This window comes from Ailuropoda melanoleuca, chromosome 8 (genome assembly GCF_002007445.2).
Source record: "Ailuropoda melanoleuca isolate Jingjing chromosome 8, ASM200744v2, whole genome shotgun sequence".
Classification (NCBI taxonomy): domain Eukaryota; kingdom Metazoa; phylum Chordata; class Mammalia; order Carnivora; family Ursidae; genus Ailuropoda; species Ailuropoda melanoleuca.
The window spans coordinates 96322922-96329792 of NC_048225.1; positions in this window are offsets into that span (position 1 = coordinate 96322922).

Below are 6871 nucleotides of genomic sequence, written 5' to 3' on the forward strand. Positions count from 1 at the left end.
ATCTGGCTGCCTCCTCCAGGAGGGGATGGCTTCTGCTTTCAGCACTATGACACCAGCCTAACTGCGAACACATCTACAGGTCTGCAAGTGCAGCCCCCAGCTCCCAGACCCCCCACCCCGCCACAGGAAGTGGGGGAGGGAGCCCTGCCAGACACTGCCCAGTAGCTTCAGGAAACACTCCCAAGTGTGTCAACAGTAGCAGAGGCAGTTGGGGCCAAACAAAGGATCCTTCCATTCTTATCTGGCCAAAGCCAGACCTTTCCCTTTAGCACTCCCCCCACCCCACCCCCATCAACTTCCCCCTTGCTTTTCTCCAACTGCTCTCACCAGAGGTTCCTCCACAGGACTCAGGGGGCAGGGTGGGGGTGGGGGGCAAGGAATGAGATCTAGAACTTTCCCTAGAAGGTGATGGCTGACCCTGGGAGGTGGCAGAAAGGGGAGATGGCCATTGGGAAAGAGAAGCCAGGTTGGCCTCCATCTAGTTACATCCTGCCATGAGAGTGACCCGGGTCTGGCAGGGAGAAGAGGGGTGTGGGGTACAGGCTCCTGGGAAACATGGGAGGAGGGGAAAAGTCACCTTGATCTTTGAAACCTGTCCAACCTCAGGCCCCGGAACCTGCTATTGTATTTTACCTTGAGCCTGTCAGCAGATGAAGTCTTTGGGAAGTAGGCACACGTGTGTGTGTGTGTGTGTATTTAGAGGGTGTGTGGCAGCTAGTTCTCTCTGATGACTAGACAGCTTGTCCTGAAGGACTCCTTGCATTCTTAAAAATCAAACTTTCCCACCTTTGGCCTGAGCACCCTGGCGCAGCAATGGCTCCACCTGCTGGCCATGACAGGCTCCTATCATTCAACTTCAGTTCACTTGTTTCCCTGTGGGGGTTCTCTCCTGGCTGCCCCACCCTTACCCAGCCTAGTCCAGTAGATCTCATAAAGAGAGACTCATACAACTATAAGAAGTCACCACTGAAGAGGATTTTAGAGATACATGCAACTTAACTCCCTCATGTCACGTTAAAGACAAACTAAGGCCCATAGAGGAGATGTGGCTTGCCCAGATCCCCTGGAACTCCGGTGCTCTGCATTCAAAGCTCTTCCCTTCATCCTACTGTCTCACTCTTCCACCAGCGGTCAGGGTTCCTTCAGTTGGATGTCATGAGGCTGGTGAGGGCAGGGTCAGAATAGGTTTCAGGCTTCACCTCTAGAGCCTTCATCCACATGGGCTCTCCCATGTCGGGCCAGCCAAGGAGGTCCCGGGGTCTCAGACAAAGAAGAGACTGAAGACTCCGGGAAGCTGCGAGGCTCAGCTCCCGCTGCTGTGGCCATAGTCAGCCCCAGGGAATTAACTGGAGTGTTACATAGTCCGTTGTGGAAAGCATGTCTGGAAGTGTCTTCTGCCAGAGTTGCACCTAAATGAATGCACAGAATTGTCCTCTAACTCTGGATACGTGGGTCATCCCCGTTCCATCCCCTCTAGGTAGATCCACCCTACACGTCCTCTTCACGCAAACCCAGGAGCAGGTAAGCAATTTCGTGCAACAGGGTGCTGCTTCTGTTCTGAAAGCCCCCACCCAAGGAGTTCATGGCCAGCCTTGAGTCATTCCGAAAGTCTCATGGAACACGTCTTTCTGGGTGCTGGCACTGTTCTCATGGCTGGGGACAGAGCAGGCACAAATCCATACAGAGCTTACTGTTCTGGCGGAGACGAAAGACAATAAACAAACACATTTCTCTAAGTAAATAAAGACACACATTTTCAGGTTGTAAGAAAAACTATGAAAAATACAAAATGATTGAGAATGACGGTCCGTACTTGGCATCCTTGGTCACTCCCAAGGAGGTAAGAATTGAGAGCATAGCTCACTTGAATGAAATGAGGGAAAGATCATGCCACACAGGGGAAATGGCACATGCAAAGCTCTGTGGTGCAAACCTTGGCAAGTTCTAGAAGCCACAGATGAAGGAGGACAGGAAGGCCGCCGAGGAGGCATCAGAGTGAGTGCCGGGGGGATCAGCGGGCCAGATCACGGTAGGCCTTTTAGGCCTCGGTAAGGATTTTGGCTCTTAGTTGTAGATGGGGAAACCACTGGAAGGTTTTGAGCAGAGAAGTAATATGATCTGATTTATGTTTTTAAAGGGTCAAGCTGGCCACTGAGTAGAGAATGGGGGTAGAGAGGCGAGAGAGCGGAAGGGAGGAGGGCAGGTAGGCTGTAACAATCTGACCGAGAGAGGAAGGATCATGGCTGGGAGCTGGGTGAGAACAGCGGAAAAGAAGCAGAATTCCAAAGAGGTCTCGAAGGTCCGGCTAACAGGGCTTCGTCCCTCTGTGTAGTCCTTCAAATACCAAAATTTAAATGGTGTATTTTATTTAATATGAGCAGAAACCTAATGAAGCAAGGACTATTATCTCAGAAAACAAAACTGGGTTTTCAGAGTAATAGGTGGAGGGGCTGTGCTAGAGGCTCAGAAGGCAGAAGCGAAGATGAGTAAGACACCAGTTTATTTGAACCCACAGGGTTTTAAATCTCAAAAGGAATACTGCATTAAAACAACACCACTACAACAAAATGTAAGGCAGGAGGTGAGCAATAACACAAGGAAAGACTGAGGGAAGTGGTGTGTGTGTCCAGAGGTGGGCAGACTCCTTCCAGCAGGGAGATCAGGGACCGTGAGTCCTGAGTAGAGTGGTAAACATGGATACAATTTTGGTGGCAGAAATGGGTGAGGACAGTTGAGGTTGATAGAAGAGCGTCCCTACGTGCATGCAGAGGTAGGAGGACGGGGAGGTAAAAGGTCCTTTCAAAACACCACGGTTCCCACTACAGCAGAGAAGTAGGATGTGTTAAGGGAAGCCAGCTACCAAAAGGGTGTACGTCACAGTTCATGTAGGGCATTGAATGCCGGGCCACAAAGCTTAACGGTACTCAATAGGGAAGAGAGTAGCACTGAAAAGTTCCCATTTATTCATTGATTTATTCATTATGCAACAAACCTTTTTTTTTTTTTTTTTGAGTGTTTATTATAAGCCAGGTACAATGCCAGGAACCTGGGATAAGACACAGTGCGTTCTGTCAAGTTTTTATACTGGAGAGCATGGAAGGGACAAATGACAGAACAATTAGCACTGAATCTAAGTGATCTGGTGAAGGATACTTTGAATGGAAGGGCACGGATATCATGGAAGGCTTCCCAGAAGAGGTGACATCTGAGACAAGCAGGGTTTTAAGAGAAGGCACTAGAGATCAGTGTTCCAGGAAGAGCAAAGTGAGGGTGGTCATTCCAGAAATGTGAGGAGTTCTTTTAAAGCCCAAGCAAAGAATATGATTCTTCTTTGCAGCTTCTAGTTCTGTGCTGAGACTTTCTATTTGTTCTCTTATTTCAAGCATGTTACAATTGCTCATTGGAGCATTTCTATGATACTGTATTCCAAAATCTCTGTCATCTCAGTATTGGTGTCTGTTAATTATCTTTTCTCATTCAAGCTGAGATTTTTCTGGTTCTTGGTATTATGAGTGATTTTAAATCGTACCCTGGACATTTTAGGTACCCATGTTATGAAACTCTAGGTCTCATTTCAATCTCCTGTTTCAGCAGTCCCCATCTGATACTGCCCTGCTGGGGTGCTTCCTTGTTACCAACTGGGGGGAGGGGGCACAGGGGTGGAAGTCCAGGCCCCCCATTCAGCTGTTTTACCTGTTGGGGTGGGTACCCCATTATCGTTGGGCCAGAGTGGGGGTTCAGGCTCCCCACTGTCTCTCTGTTGATAGCACCCTGGTGACAGTGTTCTCTGAGCCCTGAGGTCCCTACCCTTCTTCACTTCACCTTTCAGAGTCTTCTTGTGTTTGTTTTATACACAATATCCAGAGTTTTTAGAAGTTCTTTGCCAGAGGAATAGGAAGAGGATATCTACTTCATCTTGTCTGGAACTGGAAGTTTGTGCAAACAAACGTGGAGGAGGTGGGGGCCCTCACAGGCCACGAGGCTGCGAGGTAGCTTCTAGAGGAGCTGGCCTCAGAGCTCTCACACTGGGAAATCTACTGGGGACTTCAAAGAGCTTTTGATTTTGAGAGTTACATCCATCAATAATCACTATGTCAGAAATTGAAATGGGGAAATTTTTTAATTATTCAGTAATTCATTTAAAAATGATCATGTTCTCCTCATGTGAGTATGTAAGTAACCCACGCTTTCATGAAAAATAATATTTCAAAAATAAAAACACTTCGGGAGAAGAGGGGCATTGTTTCACATGATGGCACATCTCTTCAGTAACTGGCTTAGAAGACTCCCAGCTTCACATATGTGTCTGTGTTCAATCTGTGGTCATATTGCATGTCATGTGGCCTCTGGAACATTGCAGTGTCTACACTTCAGAGAGAAGAGAAGTGGAAAATGGCAAGTCACATTCTTTTAGCATTATTTCAAAAATAGTTTTGACCCCTGAGACCCCTTGGAGATGTTCCAAGGGCTCCCACCGTGGATCATACCTTGAGAACAGCAGCTCTAGAATTGCCCTTTGTCCGTGGCCGTGGCTGCCGAGCACAGGAGACGTGGCTAGTAGGAGTGAGGAACAGAACTTTCCATTTTATTTCATTTTAATCAAGTCAGATTTTAAAACCGAAGCAGTATGAATTTTTTGTTGTTGTTAAATATAATCTTCCTGTTTGGGTAGGAATACATTTTGCTTTAACCCTGAAGACTTAGCATCTGCATTGAGATGTGCTGTACGTATTAAAATACACGCTAGATTTTGAAGACTTAGGGGGAAAAAGGAATGTAAGAGCCATCTCATTAATAATTTTTTATATTGGGCTTGTGTTGCTACGGTAATATTTTGAATATATTGGGTTAAGTAAAATGTATTTTCAAGATTAATTTCATTTGTGTGTTTGGGTTTTTTTGTCATTGCTTGGAGGTTTGGTTTGTTTGTTTCACTTTCAAATATGTAGCTACTATCAATTTAAAGCCACAGGAATGGCTCATATTAGGTTTCTCTCTGGCAGTGCTGTTTTAGCTGAACCTGGACGGTGAAGGTTTTGTATGCCACGTGAAGTTTATTCACTTTGAAGGTAAGGTGGAGCCATCGAATGACCTCAAGTAAGGTTGCGACATCATCCGATTTGCATTGTAGAAAGTTCGCTCTGGCAGCAGCGGGGAGCTTGGATTGAAGGAGGAAGCGGTTAGGAGGTGATCACACTACCGAGGATAAAGGAAATGGAGACCTGGAAAAAAGTGGCTTCTCTGGATATATTGGGGAGCTCAAATTAACTGGCATTGGTTCCTAGGTGTAATGATGACATATGGGAGAATGTCCTTATTCTTAGGAAATGCCTGCAGAAATGTCCAAGGGTGAAGTGTCCTATTATCCACAATCTACTTTTAAGTCCCACGTACACACACTGCATATCTGTGAGAGCCTGGGGGTAAGAAAGGTGAGGAACATGTTAGGATCATCATGAAAAATATGTGTATGTGGCGCAAGGAGATGGGGAGAGAAAGCAAATATGATATAAAATGTGAGTCATGGTGAATCTCAACGAAGGGTTCTACTAAACAGGGCATGATTTTACTCTTCATTTCATCTTTCTGTGTGTTTGAAATTGTTCAAAATAAAAAGATGGGGGAACGTGAAAAAGAGAAAACCCTTAACATGTTGATTGGATGTGAGAGAAAGGGGAAAGAGCAGTCAGGAATAATTTCTCATGTCTTGCTTGACAACAGAGTGGACGAGGCTGTCATCATTCTTGAGATGGAAACACAAGAGGAGAAACAGGACTGGGGGTGAGGATGAGTCCAGTGTGGAAAGTGGGCGCCTTGGGGACCCCAATGGGCAGTGTCCAAGCTGAAGTTCCTGAGAGGCAACTGCTGTAGAGATGGAGCCCCGCATGTTTCAGAGTCTAGACAGTAACTGAAAGTATGGGACAGCACTCTAGGATCAAGGGTGTGTGGGGGCAATGAGAAGAGAAAGAGGCGTGAGGACAGAACCCCGTGGAACACTGACGTTTACGGGTCAGCAAAGGAGAAGGCTGTGGTACACAGCCTCTGGGATGCCCCCCAGGACTGCCTTCTCCTCCTTGTACCAGTCTGTGCGACAAGGGCAGAGGTGATGGTGCGTCACATTATAAAAGACACCATGGCTTTCATTTTGGCCACCCATGCTCATTCTTCTTGGATCACTTGCTCTGGGGGAAGCCATCTGTCATGTCATGAGCAGCACTATGCAGAAGTCCACGTGGTAAAGAGCTGAAAGCTTCTGCCAACAGCTGTGGGAGGCAGCTTAGAAGAGCTTGGAAGACAAGAGTCACGAATGAATGAGTGAGTGAATGAATGAATGAATGAATGAATGAATGAATGAATAAAGATTGCAATCTCAGGAGAGATCCGGAGCTAGAACAACCCAACTAAGCTGTTCTACCCGGCTGAACGGCTTCCAAACTCCTGACCCTCAGAAAACTGTGTGAGATAATCAATGCTGTGTTAAGCTGCTAAATTCGGGGTGATTTGTTATGAAACAACAGACAACAAACTAATACTGATGTCTCAGTGGAAACTTACAAGGGTGGTCAGAGATCTGAGAACTTTGAGACTAGGGTAACAAGAAACCAGGGAAGAGAATATTTCACGGAGGAAGGTCTGGCATAAGTGTCAAAACTCCACGAAGTGGAAGAGAAATGGGATTTTAAACAAAGGGGTGGCTGGCAACCTTGGCGAAAGCAATCAGTAGAGTGTAGGAGGGCAGAAACCAGATGATAGTAGACTGCAGAGTAACTCATAATAAAAGCTGTAATTTTTCCATTGTTACACTTAACTGGGGTGGGGGGAAGCCCTAGTGATAAGTATCATAATCCCCATTTCAGGGATGAGAAAGCCA